We start from the raw sequence: 15,807 nt of genomic DNA on the forward strand, positions 1-15,807 counted from the left end.
TCCTTTCTTATTAATTAGGTCTTCACTACTTGGACACAGATCATATTAGTTGGACCAGTTGATTGGTTTTGAGTTTTATATTGTTCATAAGAGTTTGACTGTGGCCTTGGTGCAGATTGTGCAAGGACTGGTGGGTCTCTTGAATCTTGCTGTAGAATGGGCATGGGCTTCTGCACCTGTGTGTCATCTCTGTGCTTTCTCCAGCTTACCCCAAAATACTTTTTGCTGGGCAAACCATTACTTTCTATCAAAGATTTACCCCCTATTTCTTCTTGTAGCCATCTGAAACATATGTCTCCTTATTCTTCATCCTGTGAAGATTAATTGAGCTTGTTGAGAAATTTAGACATGAATCTAGTGGGCTTGGAAATGGGTGTCTCATAAAGGTGAAGCATTTTTCTTCCCCTGCAGAGCTTATGCTTCAATGCTGGATTGCATGGAATGGAACATCTTAATAGCCTCTTCAGCTGTAAGATGGCAAGGGCTCTTCTCTCAGGAATGTCAGAGTTTTAAAGAGGCTCCTCAAAATCTTGAATGGCTCTGGAATCTGAGCAGAGCCACTGCAGACGTATAATTCCAGTGGCTGTGTTACAGATGCTGTTGGAGATGAGTAGGGGGATATTCACTCAGATTAATGGGTGAAATACTCAAAGCTTATTAAATGGCATATGGAAACGTTCATCACTGGAAGCTACTTTTCAGTACCTAAAGCCACAATTTAACAACACCCAAAATGACTCTGTATCTTTTCATAGTCATGTAAACACCACGTAACTGCAGTTAATGTTTATTATCCTTTTGATAGTGTGATCTTTGGTATGAGGATTTCAAGTCTCATCTCTATGTGTAGTTGTTCCTTCGAGGTTACTGAAATGTTGGGACAGATCACCTAGCTCAGGTGGGATGACTGCCAGGCCACATCTTTTGAACAGCACCTGTGGCATAAAAATGAAGCTGTAGACAAAAAGTGTCAAGCATTGGTACAGCAGGAGGAGCTGGCTACAGTAAACATAGTTACCAAAGAGGTTCAGATATGCTCTTGATGGCAACTTGGCCTCACAGATATTTTCCCCTCCTACCAAGAAAAACCTCCGTTTCCCTTTTGTTCCCTGACAGAGGTGGAAAACAACAGCATTGCTGTCAGAGAAATCAGGTTGTGGTTGGTTATCAGCTGGTTCAAGAGCACCACTCTATTAGAGATTTCATGCTCTTGGAATTGGTGCTTCTCTGTTTATATAGGTCCTTCCTTTTAAATTTTATATTTAAAATTGGGAGGGATTTTATTGGATACTTATGTTCCATGAAGCTGCTTTTAAATTTTACAAAGGGAAATTAAATAATGAGAGAATTTGGAGCTACAATTGCCATAAACTCCCAGCAGGAAATTTTGCCAGACTAATAAATATGCATTTTACAAGAGGCAAAGTAAAATGTGTTGTTAAATTGTATTTGTGATGCTTTTACTGTGACTACTACTGAGCTAAAACATAGAAAGTGGGTTGAACAGGTTTCTGAAACTTGCCAGTCAGTCCAGAGCCAAAGCCATGAAGTAAAATGATTGTTCTCAAACTGTTATCAGTGAACTTTTGTGTGTGTGTGTGAGATTGCTACTGCTGCTGCACTCCCCCTGCCAAAGAGACAACCACCCATTTTTTCCTCCTGAGGTCCTCTATATCCAAATACTTCTGCTGTCTCCATATCTAAGATTTGTGCTGTTTTGTAGAGAATCTGAATATATGCCCTCAGAATTTTCTGGCATCTTTTTTTGACTACAGAAAAGGTGCCAGGTGTCATTTCATTCCACTTTCTTGAACAGTGTTGAACAGCTACAGCATCATTCTTGAGTGGAAGTGTCAAGATGCACATGTGCAGGAAGGAGGGGAGTTGGGGGTGGTGTGTACGTGGGATCCATGCCCACCCCTGTGTGAACATTCCTGAGGACTATGAGTAGTGTTGCTCTGGGGGAGCTGGGAAGATGTGGCACATTGACAAGTTGTGATGGAAGGTTGTTTAATGAGCAGCAATAAGCTTGACTTCAGTGGCTTGCTGATGTCCCTTATAGCAATTGTGCTTTTGTTTGAGTCCGCATTTAAAATTTGTTCATGTTTAAAATTTGTCTCCTAATTAAGTCTGCTATGCCAATAGCTCAAATGTTTACAGAGATCTGTGTCAAAGGACTGGGAGAGAGGGGGTCTGACCCAAATATGCCTGCAGTTAAATGCTAATGCAGACATGGGATCTCTTTTGGAACCTATGAGTGGGATCTTTAACAAAACTCACCATGTGAAGATCCAGCATTGAAAATCACACATAAGAAAAAGAATATTCGCACCTTTTGCATCATAATAATTAGGACCAAGTCCAGTGACTGCTGAAGCAAATGGAAAAAGTTGGGCCATGTTGGTCACAAACTGTGAAGAGCGATTCTTGGTTGTGCGGTGTCTTCCATAGTCTTACACCAGGTGTTCAGCTGTCCAGTCCTATCCTCATGAGTTGTATCACTGAATCTAATGGAAATGGAGCAGTAAATTTCACCACAGGTGTTGCTGTTTCTCTGCTGAGTGTGATACCACTTTGCATTTACACTTGCAAAGCAGGACTGAAATAATTTCTACAGAGCAGCTGCTGGTGCCTCCAGGCTTAAGAATGGAGAGATGAAGCTGTGCTCTTCACCTGCAACTATGACTTTTCTAATTCATAAAATAATCTAAATCTAAAAATAGTGTCAGCTAAACTTAAGTTGTGGAGATGAGTTATTTCAATATTTCTACTTTTCATTAAATATGAATTGTGTGCACAACATTATTTTTAGAAAAGATATTTAGGGCCATGTGGGTGAATTTGGGTTTGTGGCCTCTATTTTCCCTTTCACTTTCATGCAACTCCTTTGCCTTGAGAAGAGCTCCTTTTGTCAGAAAAATGTGAAAAAGAGGATCTGACTTCATTTCCCAGAGCTCTCCAGTGCGCTGCTGCAGGAACCAAGCCCAGAGCAGTTCCTGGAGGGCACAACCCCTGCAGGTGTTGGAGGGCTCATGCACATGAGAAGAGGTCAAACCATTTTGGCTCCTTCATTAATGCTGAAGTCATAATTTGCCCACAGTGTGATTTCCTTGTGGAGAGTGGACTTTTATATGGCAAAGACAGTGGGAAAAGGCTTAACAACAGTCTAGTCTTTCCCTGAGATAATAAGCAGAAATGCAGCTCTCCAAAAGGCACAGTTCTTCCTTCTTAGAATGGTTTCTTTGCATCCGGGTGGGGTATCTTTGACTTTGCTGGGATAATAGCAGAATGGATTTCTTTCATGTTCTGTTGAGATGCTACAGCCCCCAACCAAAAACTTCAGGTCAGGGTTGTGGGAGGATGGATTGTAGGAGAATAGAGATAGTGCTGAAGGCAATCTCGCCCCTGAGGAGTTGCAGCTGGACTAATTACCAAAGAGTAGGAACAGGCCTGCCCTTATTAGTCACAGCTGTGTCCAATAAGGATGGTCCAATAAGGATGGGTGTTATAAAAGAGTGGGTTGGTTAAGAGAGAGCTGGAGTCAGTTGGCTGTGCTGCTGTGAGGAGTAAGGGTCAGGCGATTGTGCTAGGGACAGTAAGGGTTAGTGTGTCTGCTAGGGATAGAAAGGGTCAGGTGTTCATTTTAGGGACAGTAAGGGTTACTATGTCTGCTAGGGACAGAAAGGGTCAGGCATTTGTGCAAGGGATAGGAAGAAGTCAGCCAGTTGTGCAGAAGGAAGAGAAAAGGAGTCTGTGCTGTGAGGAACTGCCCATGAGACCTCACAGAGAGAAGGTATGAAAGTCTTATAGTAAGATAATAAACAAACAGTGACAGGTTCCTTCCACCATCGATTGGTACCAACACCAACAATTGGGGGCCTGTATGAGGATGAGTTCCAACACAGGGTCACCATCTATTTTGGTGTCCAAAGTAGCTACAGTTCAGGAGTTCCCAGTTTGGTGCTTCATCTTCCTCATCTTGATGCCTCTGAGTTACAAGCTCCACACACTAATTAGTTTTGCTCACACAAAGAGCAAACCTGCAGACTTTCTGTGAAGTTATTAGTTAATCAGACATGCACATGTGTCTCCCATATTTTCTGAATTTGTTTCCCTGTGGCTCCTTGACAAACTCAGCAGTAGAAGAGTCCTGGGTGCCTTGGCAAAAGGTTTTGGAGTCTATGGGAGAAGAAATATATTTGTTTGTCCAGCAGATGTTTATCTCCCTCTGTTAATAGAGAAGAGACAATATAAAACTGAGCTCTTTATCAGGCTGCAACTTCTAGAGAATGGCAATAGAGGAAATCCCAGTGAGTGGCTCAAGAGTTGATGCTCCCAGACTGCTGGAGCTCTCAGTGGGATGCCAGCACCTCAGAAATGCTCATCCCAAAGGATGATGGTTGCAGGTAAAAAGAGATAAAACTAAAGAAGCTGTTCAGAAGGCAGCTCGGAATGGCTGTACAGGGAAAGTTGGAGCTAGGTGGCTCACATCAGACCCCAGCAGGTGGGAGAAATAGGCCAGAGCCTGGCCAGTGGAATGGACCTGGGGAGGACATCCCAGAGCTGAGTGTCCTGGCTGTTTTGGTTGGCTCAGTAAGATATTCCCTCTGCCTGGAGACCTCTTCCCACCACTGTCCTGAGATCCCTGTGGCTGCCCCAGCCCTGCCTCTTGGGGGTTTCTGCAATACCAGTGTAACATCTGAGCATTTTGGGAGGGGTTGTAGAGAAATACTGTGACTTTAGAGGTGGGGTGACGAGCAGAAAGGGGTTTTCCCAAACTGCAGAACCTGTGGCTGCACTTAGCTCACCTCATCTGGCAGATGCTGCTCATGCTGTTGATTTGTACAGTCTGGATGTGCACTTGGGGTTAGACTTTGTCCCAGTTAAGAGGCAATCCATCAGAATGGAAGGAACCAAAGCATGCTTTTCCCTGAGCTTAGCGTGAAGTACTTTTTCCAACAAAATTCCTGCTGTTGCTGGCACTGCGTGTCTCAGGACCATCTCCATCCTGCCTGTTACAGCTACTCTTTCTAGACCAGTCATCCATATGCCACAGACATGTGGGGTGCAGCAAATAGAGTTTTTCTGGTTCTCCCAGGCAGCAGCAGAATCCCTCCAGGTTTCTTAATGGCAGTGGTCTGTGAGCAGAAAGAGAAGTACTGTTAGCTTTGCGAGGCTCCTGTGATGTTTAAGCAGGGTGAAATGTCTGCATCTGTCCAGGCATGCCTCTGGCACAGGTGTGGACAGGATGGCAGTGGGAGGCTCCCTGCCAGACTCAGGGAAGTGGGGTGACACAGCTGACTGTGATTCCTTGGTCTCCACACAGCCTCAGCTGGCTTCCATCTTCCTCCTGCCTCTCTTCTCCAAACACCTCCTTTGGAGGCTGCCTCAGCAGGAAAGCTTTGGTTAAGAAGGAAGAAAAGAAAAAGGCAGATGCCTTATCCAAAACAGCTGCCCATCATCCTCTGTGCCCTGCAGGGTGAGCTTATGCTCAGGGAAGAAGTCCTGTGGGGACTGGGGAAGCTGAAGAAGAGGTAGAGGAAAAGCAGATCTAGCACAAGTCTCGGGGGAGGCAGGGGCAGCTTCCTGCAGGACAGGCTGGGGAGATCCAGTAACCTCAGCATCATTGAAAAAGGAGGGAACTGAGTGAACTCGTGTTGCCTGTGCAGCTGAGGGTAGTTAAGCAGCAAAACCGGTGACTTTCAGGGATTGTTAGGGCTTTCAGGTGTGGTGATGAGGGAGCTGGGGGAAGGAGTGTCTGCTGCTCCTCGATCCCAAACAAGGAAAAGATGTCAGTTAAAAAATCCACAATTTTTGAACTTCCCCTCTCTGAGGGCAGAGGGGGGAAAGGGAGGTGTTTGTGGCAGTAATTGTTATGCCATTGGCTTGGGGTAAAGGTTTTCTGGGCAGAAGTGGGCTGGCTTCTGAGGCTCTCTTGGGGCAGGGAGTGTCTGGGGGCTGGCAGGATGGTGGCTGTGCCCCTAAGCTGTGGTGCTGCTGTCAAAACAAGCTTGTTGTCCTCCACAGACTATGTACCTCTCCAAGAGCTGGCAAATAAATGCTGTCTGGAAAACAGCAGGACTCTGGTGCTGCAGCTGGGGCAATGAGTTGTCCTGTGCTTCTTGAGACCAAAGTGTTTTATGGTGAACTGGGACATTTAAAGCAGGGAATTAGGCCCCGTCATCTTTCCATCAGCTGGGGTTTTTCTGTGCCTTGGGTATAAAACCAGGAGGGTGGCCCCTGTCCCTGGTACTATGTTTATCCCACAGAGATGGATGGACAGGCCTGTCCCTGCCATGGGTGGCCAGCCTATGATTGCCCAAGAAAGGCTCTCAGGACATGTATTCTGTTCAGCTCCTCTGCTGTCACACTGTGGCCTGTGCTGTGGCTAGGGCAGACATGTCTCTATTGTGTTTGGAGTTTGTGAAAGGGCTGATTGGGGTGGCTGTGGACACAAAGATCTCCTACAGACCTTGCAGGACAGCATTGTGTTGCGTAATGTAGGGAGAAGGATACCTTTTGCCCCCCCCCCCAGATTTCTGACTTAACCCTAGGGAAGATTTCTTAGAGGTTCTGAATAGGTCCATGGCATGTGGATCAGATTCAGTGGGCAGCTTTTATCTTCAGATCCCTCTTTGAGTGACAGGTACTTCAGTGTGTAGTTTGTAAGCCCAGCCATGCTTTCCTGGCCCAATGCAGGTATCCTTCAGGAAGCACAGGGTGCCTTCCCATATTGTTAATAACTTTAAACCACTGTTCCTGTGTACTACATGCAATGCTCCTTACATACTGTCCAGAGGTGACCAGGCTTCAGACACAGGCTCCCTGGGTAGAAAACGACACACCAGTGTGATCCAGTTACCCAGCTCCTCAGGATCTTGGCACAGGAGGTGTGGAACCAGGTATGTCTCTGCTTCTTTACTTCCCTCTTATTCCAGCCCTGAATGACTCCCAAGTTTCCTCTTGCTCGTTCTCTTAATGAGTTGTGCTGCCCTGGGACAGATGTCTTGGCTGAAAGAGTCTAGTTGCTGGAGTAAGGACCAAGTACCTATCAGAGTGTTCGCTACTAATTAATTATTGCCTGTCACTGCTGAGAAGTGGAAGGGCTCAGTTGCAGTGTAACAGGCTTACTGGTGCTAAATGATCTTGTTATTTACCTGCAGGTTGGTGGTTGCTCCCCTCTGCTTGTAGAGCTGCTCTTCTGGGGACGTGGGGAGGCATAAGACCCTGTCTGTATCATACTTGCCTTTTCTTCAGTTGGTGGTTTTTTGTTTGTTTGTTTGTTTTTTGCAAAATCTTGTGGTTTCTTGCTCATCCTCAATGTTTTTAGTTGGTTTAAAATGGATGGTGTCTCCCTTACCAGTCAAACCTTGCTCTCTAGGATACCTCCGAGAACAAATTAACCTGCCAGACTACTCAACAACATTACAAAACCATTTATTCTAACTAAATACAGGACATATCAGCTGCCTAGTTTGCTTGTTTTAAATTTAGAAAAGGTGCAAAGCTGGTGGGGAGAAGAGGAGAATTCTGTGCATCCAACTGGAGAACTTGGTTGACAACCAAGCGGTGGTGATTTATGGCTGGGTAATTTTCCAGCTGCCATAATTTGTGTCTGCCCAAGTGAGAACTGATGGCAGTCTGAGTTAATAGCTGATGCAGTGAGGACCTGGCACATGGCAGCTTTGATCTCCTCAGCCACAGGAGCAGGCGCTTCTTGAATCACCCAGGCTTCACTGCCAGAACTGAGAGGAGCGGTGGGCTCCAGCTGCGTGGAGGGATGGGTGTGTGGGAGGAAGGAGGGAAAGTGTGAATGCATCCAGACAAGCCCCAAGCTCATGTGTGGGGCCCTCAGACTGGGTGTTACACTCTCTATAAGGTGCTATTTTTTCACTGAATTATTTTCTGTTTTAATGCTGATAAAAAGAGGCTTTTATTCTGATTTTTTTTTTCAATGATTAAGAGGTATAATAAGACAATAGCTGGCAAAGTGCATTACTTGTATCAGAAATAGTCCTTGTTTTGAGGTTTTCCTGTGTCAAGACTCCTCAGTAGCTCTCATTAGGAAATGCAGCACATGCCAGCCTTTGACAAGCAGCAGTGGGAGGAGTGTAGCCTCACAAGAAAAGTCTAAAATATTTAAATATAAATAACTTACCTCAAAAGTTTACTCTCTGAATGTTTCTTGCCACAGTACCTGACCAGTTATCATGTCACCAAAGGAGTGTGCAAGCCTATAAGCCGGGGGTTTGGAGTGAATTGACAGATAAGCCTTCCTGATGGGAATAGCTGCAACTTCGCTATTATTAGTCGGGTTCACTTTTGAATCACTTTTTTTTTTTAAACTAATAGTCGATTTTATGTAAACTGCTCAGTGATTAGGAGGTAATTTCAAAGATCATCCTCCATAAAGTCTCGATCATATTTTATGGTTCCTGTGACTTATGGATGTAATCTTGTACCCTGGGATATTCATGGCATGCTTGTCTATTCCACACGGTAGCTAATCTCACTTCCCTACCTTAAAAAAAAAATTAAAATATCTTTAAAGCACGACTGGTAAGAAAGCAACTTTTACAGCCAATCTCCAGCTCCAATTGCTCCTGCTGGGGAAGTCATAATGATGAATTTGTGACATAATTTCTATGGCAACATGCTGGGATTTCATAAATGGGGATGGTGATTATAGAGCAGGATCAGGTGAAGCTGGATTGTGATAGAAAAAGCCTTGATTCAAATGCAAATTGTTCAATAATGGCATAGGGAATACCAGAAATTACTGGCAATTTATTTTATTTGGGTTAAGCTCCTTATTCAGTCTTCTTCAGTTGGAAGTCACTTTTCCAAGGATGTGAGCAAAAGAAATGGCTAGAAAATATGTTTTTTTCCTCTCAAGAGAACAAAATTGTTCTAATTTAATAATAATTAATCAGTTAGTGTAATTAATAAGGATGTTCTCTGTTTCGATAATTTCTCCTATTCAAAACTCTCCAAGTGCTTCACAAACCCTAATTGATTCCACCTTACTACTCCCTGTGGCAGGACCACATAATTTACCTCATTTTCTGGAGACAGAGAGGTGTGTGAGCCAGCCAAATTGATTTAACCAGGTTAAATGATTTGCCCAAGGCCAGACCAGGAGCTGAAGTCAGGAAAGAGCTGTGTTTCAGAGATCAGCCTCTACCCATTTGGGTTTTGGCTGTGGGAGAGTGGGTGCAGCCATTGCACAGCTGTGGGAGTGGGGGCCATGCATTTGCAGCCTCAAAATAAATCTGGTGGATTTGTGTTGTCCAGCACATGAAGCTGGAAATAGGAACAAGCCCCGTGAGTACACATTGGTGGTGAAACCAGCTGTATTGGCTGTTCATTAGTTATTCTCACTGAAAGTGGAAACAACTTGGTTTGTTTTTTGGATTTTCTTTTCCCTTTTTTTTTCTTTTCCTCAAACCACTTGGAATTTAAACTGTTTATCTGAGGATTAAACTAATTGCTTCTGCAAAATGCCATTCCCACACCATCTAGTGTACATCTGTTAACTGGGGAGGGATAACTGAACCAGTTGCCAGATGGTGTCTTGGATTTGGGTGGCAAGGAGCCAAGGAGCTGCCAGTTGGTGGTTTGTGGGGTTCTAGCAAAGAAGTCACGCTACATGCACATTCCCCTTGGTTACTCTTCTCTGCCTTAATGAAGATATTGCCTAATACAATAAAGCAGCCATTAGCCCCCTCTCTGCACTCCCTCCTCCCCTAAAGGGGTGAGTTTATAAGCCTGATTTGTCTGACTGAGGCAGGCTTTTCCAGGAGCTTGGGTTCTCCGCACGCTATGTGTGCAAAGCACTTCCTCAAGTATTCAGTCCCGGGTCTGCTGGCTGCCTCTTTCTATGCCATAGTGGAAAGATGCTGTTGTGACAAAGCTGCTCTTTGAAAGGTGTTTTCATAGCTAGAAACTCATAAAATAGTTGCTCAGTCTTGATTATCAAGGACTAAGACTCATTATATGTGACACATATGCATCTAAATATAATGCATATTGGCCCACATCACACTGACTATTTTAAAAACTTCAGCCTGAGGGCTGGATGCTGCACTTTGTATTTAAAAAGCTTGTAATATTTGCCGGTGCTTGGAGTAGGACACAACCCCCTACTGTGCTGGAAAGAAGTGTTACATCAGAGTCTGAAGAGACTGTTCATAGCAGGGTAATACAGGTGTCTTTACCAACACTCAAAACATCTTTTCCAGGACTGGACCAGAACTTGGGATCCTCGGGGTGACAGCTAGATGGTGTGCTTTGCATGGGACTGCTGTGTGGAGGACAGCTGTAGCGTCCAGAACCCAGCCTGTTTCTGACTGTGCCCTTGGCATGGGCTGTGGTGCCCATTAGTTGTCACAAGGGGTTGTGGAGTGAAAACCACCCATCTTGAAATGAGTTAGTGACAAAGTGGCTTTCTTCTAGTTGAGGAGGTCTGGGGTGGTGTAAGTTTTTTACCCCTTCTTACCCCAGCAAAATCTTCCCTGCCATAAGAAACTCACAGGAGGGAGGAATTTATGGCTTCAGCATTAAAAAAAAAAAGTTTGGCAGCTGAGATTTTGGTTTGCTGTCAGAAAGGTGGTGGGCATCAACAAGATTCAACCAAAACCATTTGTTGGAGGGAAGTAAAATCAATGGTTTCTTCTCATTCTGTGAAGCGAAGCAACAGCATCTCCAAACTCACCAGTGCTGGGGCCAGACTGTGGGGCTGCACTCCCAGCCACACCATTTGACTACATTAAAAGATGGTGTTAGATGCACTGATAAGCAATTCCTTGTACTTTGAGAGGTGTATTTTTTTTTTTTTTTTTTTTTTTTTTTTTTTTTTTTTTTTTTTGCTTTAAAGGGGATGTTTGGCAAGGGGCAGAAGTGGTGTGTGCTCCTGGGGCTGGTCTTATACCTCTTGCAAAACTCCCCGGGGTGGGTTCTGCTGGCGAACAAATCTCCTGGCTTTGCAGAGCAGTGACTGTTTCCAGACAGGGCCAGTGCTGATGTGCAGAGCTGAGGCTCCATCTGTGGGGAGCTGCCCTGGGCATGAGCAGGTCAAAAAGCCTTTTGCTTTGTCTCGGAGAAATGCTTGGCCAAGTTTTGCACAATCTTTGCTGGGACAAAGTCCATGTGGCATCACTTAGTGAACAGCTCTTGGTGAAAGCAGGGCTGGAGTCTGTGAGACAGCTTGTGTGGGCATGGAAAACAGTCCTGGTCCTGTGGAGCTTTCTCCCAGTTCACTGTGGTGCCCTGGGCACACTCCTGGCAATTCCCTGGCTGTGCCTCATGCAGCACATGAGCACAGGGGCTGTGCGTGGTGAGAACAGCATCTGGCTGTACAGGGAGGTAACTGTGCTACTGTTCCAACACACATCCCTCTGCTGCTCCTCTGGAGGAGCAGCACGTTCCCTGCCAAGCCCTATTCTCTGGGTGAATAGCACCCTGTGCTAAGGCTGCTGGGAGCAAGCAGCTGCCTAGCCAGAGACTCAGGAGATGTGAGGTACCTAAGCCTTTTCCTTTTGCTCCAGATTTAGTGTGAAAATTCCTCTAGAAAAATACACCTGAACACTTCCCTGGGCAGGAGCAGGGAAGGGAGGGGAAAGACTCTGAAGGAGCTCCCTTTAAGTTCCAGTTTGATTTTCATCTGCCTCAGCCCTGGAAGTGCCACAAAACTGGCTTGTGGATGTAACCACCTCTGTTGTCTGTGTGTCACCATTGTCCCTTGACTGCTGCAGCTCTCCTGGGACCACGTCAAACCTGCTCCCAGTCCTCCTGCTGAGGCCTCTGTTACCCATTTGGCTGTGTGCCTGCTTGGCTTCTCATGTACACGCAACGCTGACGGAGAACAAAATTTGCATGTGGCACTGGAGGAAGCAGGTGAATGGAGATTTAGGCTCAGAAGGGAGTTTTGTCTGCTGTCTACATGAAAGGATGTGGTTAAGACCTTGTCTGGAATTGCCAAGGAATATAAAGTAGAAAATAGCACACTTTCTTGGGAGTGGAGAAAGCAAAAAAATGTCCTGAACATGATCCATCAGGAGCACAGTGCTGCTGCTTGGATGCTCAAAGAGAAGAGGCCTGGAAGCTGCCCTTGGATATATCACCAAGAGTAGATATGGCAATGTATGAGCTCCATCTGAGGAGTCAAACACTGCCCATCTTTGAGAACGGAGCTGGTGCTTTCTGAGGTGCTTCTGAGAAACAGAAGATGAAATGTGACACAAGACTTTATAGCTTTTTTTAAGGATGAATCAAAGAGATAAAGGCAAACTGAGATGCTGAGAAAGTGCACATATGGAAGAAGCTCCTTTATTGAAATTACAGGCACACAAATCCAGAAAAGCCTTGTGGGTTAGGTCTAGGTGCTGACTTTGGTAAGCTTCTTAATGGGCATGATCCCTCCTTGCCCGGGTTATGGGCGAACTGACCTTCAGAAACCTGGGTCAGGGATGAGCATTGGCAATCCCTGAGGCTGGGTGGTGGCATGCGAGGGACCCTCCTCCACAGGGCTGTGACACGGGGCAGAAGACTGAAGGAAATGGTCAAGGGCACAGGACAAATCCCTATTCTGACTCCTAATTTCCCAAGACAGCACTGAGCTGGAATGCTTAAAGAGGATCCTTTGAAAATGACTGGTGGTGAAACACTAGCTTTGGTTTCTGTACCCATCCGTTGCACTTTTAGGGGGGTAGAGGTTTAACGTGGTCCAGAAGCTTGGGTTTATTGCAGCCCTTGTGCAGAGAGGATCCTTGGAGGCCACAAAAGCTGTGGGCAGCTTGGAAATGCCAGGCTGGCTGTAGGATGGCATGTGGCTGTGCAGGGAGCCATCCTGCTGCATCGCTTCTTCGCACATCCCTGTTGTCTACATGCAGAGAAATTTGGGGCATCATCATTCAAAACTCTGTCTCTCTCACACAACACGATTGATTTGTCCAAGCTCATGTGGAACGTGTCTGGGGGTCAGATGAGAAATGAAGCAGGATCAGAGCCAGCCTGAGGGAAACTTCCATTTACATGCATTTCTCTTTTTTCCAAACGAGGTCTCCTGCATATGTATGTTCAGCAGAGAGAGGTCTGGGCAAGGAGCACGCCCTCAAAGCAATTCCAGTTCTGCCTTTGAGATATGCCTTACATTTCACACAAACTGAACTGGGTCCAATATTCTCTGCATGAGAGAATATGGCTTTGTGAGCACGTTCATATGTGAGACTAGCATTAGTAGGCATTTGCTCTTCAATTTGTACTAAAAGCCAACAGATGGGGAAAGTAAATGCCAGGAAACCAGGCCCTGATCAGGTGACTTGAGCTGTGCTCATACTGTATTTAGACAATAGGCTGTGTTGTGTATTTGGAGTCTGATCTTGTGAAAATGAAACCCTGCTGGTGCTAACCCACAGAGACTTTGCACACTGGGAAAATGGCCAAATTCCTCTGGAAAATGGTGAACCTCCAGCTGTGAGAATTAATGAAAGTTCACTTTTGCCAAAAATGCAGAATTTAATCTCTTTGCGTGAAAAAAAAATGGCTGTCATTGATGGAGATTCCCCCTCTCCTGCCACCCCATCTCACACACATACAAGAGGAACATGGCAGTCATATACCCAACCCTGCTGCAGGGATCACAAGTAATTTGTTCCCTGTATCTGCAAGGGGTAAGGTGAGAAGTCAGGGTTTGGGCTGCAGCAGGAATGGGTAGGCTTCATGCTGAGAAACCCTTCCTAAATGTAAAGGATGGGATTGCCCAGGACATCTGTGGCACTGTGGGGTGAGAGCAGCGTGCTGAGCGTGTTTGCAGCCATGCAGGTTTATACAGTCTGTGTTGAAGTGGGGGAACAGACTAGGGCATCTTTTCTAGCTCGATTTCCTATGATTTCCAGTACCTTCTAAGCTGTCTATTGGGCAACTTTGACCCAGGTGCTAGAGGAAGATGCACAGCTCTCCTGCTCCCAGCACTGGCCTCCTGGGGTTTCACTGGTTTTTGGGAAGCTTCATAATGATTTGGCTGTTCATCAGTTGAATCTGGCTTTGTTTGGATGCTTCTTTAAGTCTCTCCATCCAAAGTGGGACCAAGCTTTTTCTCTTTGTACCAGCTGTATAAGTGAACTCCCAAAAATGCTCCACCCTCTCCCACTGCCCAGACTGACTTCAGGGAGGCCAAATTCACAAGAGTTGTGTATATGGAGCAAGGTCTCTAGAGGGCAACAACTCCTCAGTTCTTTGTGGTTCAAGACTTTTTCAGAGAATTTTGACCTAAATAACTTTCCCAGGCCACTTTTTTCAAGTTTTCCTCTCTAGCTTCTGAGTTGGGCCTGCAGTTTGCCTCCACAAGGCCAGCTCTTCCTCTCCCCTGGCACAGACTGAAGGATCCCTGCTGGTAGCACAGGCAAGGCAACCACCTCAGATGAGCAATCCAGGCACTAGTTTAAAGTGCAGCAAAGAACATTTCAAGGATTTCACTCTTCTGGCAGAGCTGTCTGCCTGTTTCTGAACAGAAACCTGATCCAACTGCTCTTGTAAAGCTCCTGTTTTCTTCAGTAGTCCAGTGGTTAAATTCCTTATCAGCCAAACTGGCTGATAATCACAACCTGACCAAGCAAGGACAGCTTATCTTAAAATGCAACAACTATATGCAGAAGAAAAAAATCTGAGCATGATGCTCAGTTGCTGCCCTGCTTAAGGAGGGTGGGCAGCAGGATGACCTGAAGGATGGTTTGCTGCTGTACAGGCTTTGAGGGCTTGTCTGAAATCCATCCTTTGACCTTACCCCACTGGATTTTTGCTTATTATGGGGAAAAGGGGACAATTTAGGCTATTTACAAATTTCTAACGTGGAAGGGAAAAAAATTATCTGGGATCACTGATTACACATTTATTTGAATGACCTTCAGTGGGTTGCATTTAGGGAAATTTGACTAACTTTAAAAGAAAAATAGTATTTGGGTCTAATTTTTTTTCCTCTTTTAACAATATTGCTGCAGTTCCTAAGAATAACCTGCAGAAGGATTTTTCTTCTTTGGGGAAAGGCAGGTGCAGTGCTGTTGGAGCTGGGGATAAGGGAATTCATTGCTTCTAGTGCAGATGTGCAGCCATCACCCACTCCTTGCTTGGCTCCAGCAGGTTGAGTTTGCCCAGGTACATATTTTTTTGCTCCCTGTAATATAGGCTTGTCTGCTTATCTTAAAAGCTAAAGGTTGCAGACTTGTGACAATTGATGGAAAGGAGTTTTTGGAGCCTGGTGCTGTTGGCATGCAGAGTAATGGAGGCTGTGTGCAGCACTCTTGGAGGGTCAGGGTGGGCAGGTGGGAACTTCCCAAATTGTCTCCCTCCACATGCAAGAGCTTCCCTGCTGCTGGTTGGGTGGCCTGAGTGGAGGTGCAGCTCCTTTGCCCTGGGCTCCTGTGCAGGTCCTTGGCCACCGAGGGCTTTGGGGTCACAGTGTGAGTCCAGTGCAGCCTGGCTCTGGCTGCCCACTCCCCAGGGCCTGGCATCCCACTTTCAGCTGAAGCATTGGCCTTGGGAGCTGCCTTGCTGGATTTAACAAATATGGGCTGTAAGGAGAAATTAGAACATCTTTAACTACTGCAGAGATTTGGGTCAGGCTTATGACTTGAATGTTTACTCGATGAAGAGTGAATTGCTTCAGTCCCCTTGCAGCCATTGGGAACCAGTTGTGAAAGCAATAGCAATTGTTCTCTGCTTAATTATTCTTATATAAGTGAATGCCTTGTGGTGGACATCCCCAGAATGGTGCATAATTGATGCACTTAACTGATGGTTACGCCAGAAGGA

This window comes from Anomalospiza imberbis, chromosome 14 (genome assembly GCF_031753505.1).
Source record: "Anomalospiza imberbis isolate Cuckoo-Finch-1a 21T00152 chromosome 14, ASM3175350v1, whole genome shotgun sequence".
NCBI lineage: Eukaryota > Metazoa > Chordata > Aves > Passeriformes > Viduidae > Anomalospiza > Anomalospiza imberbis.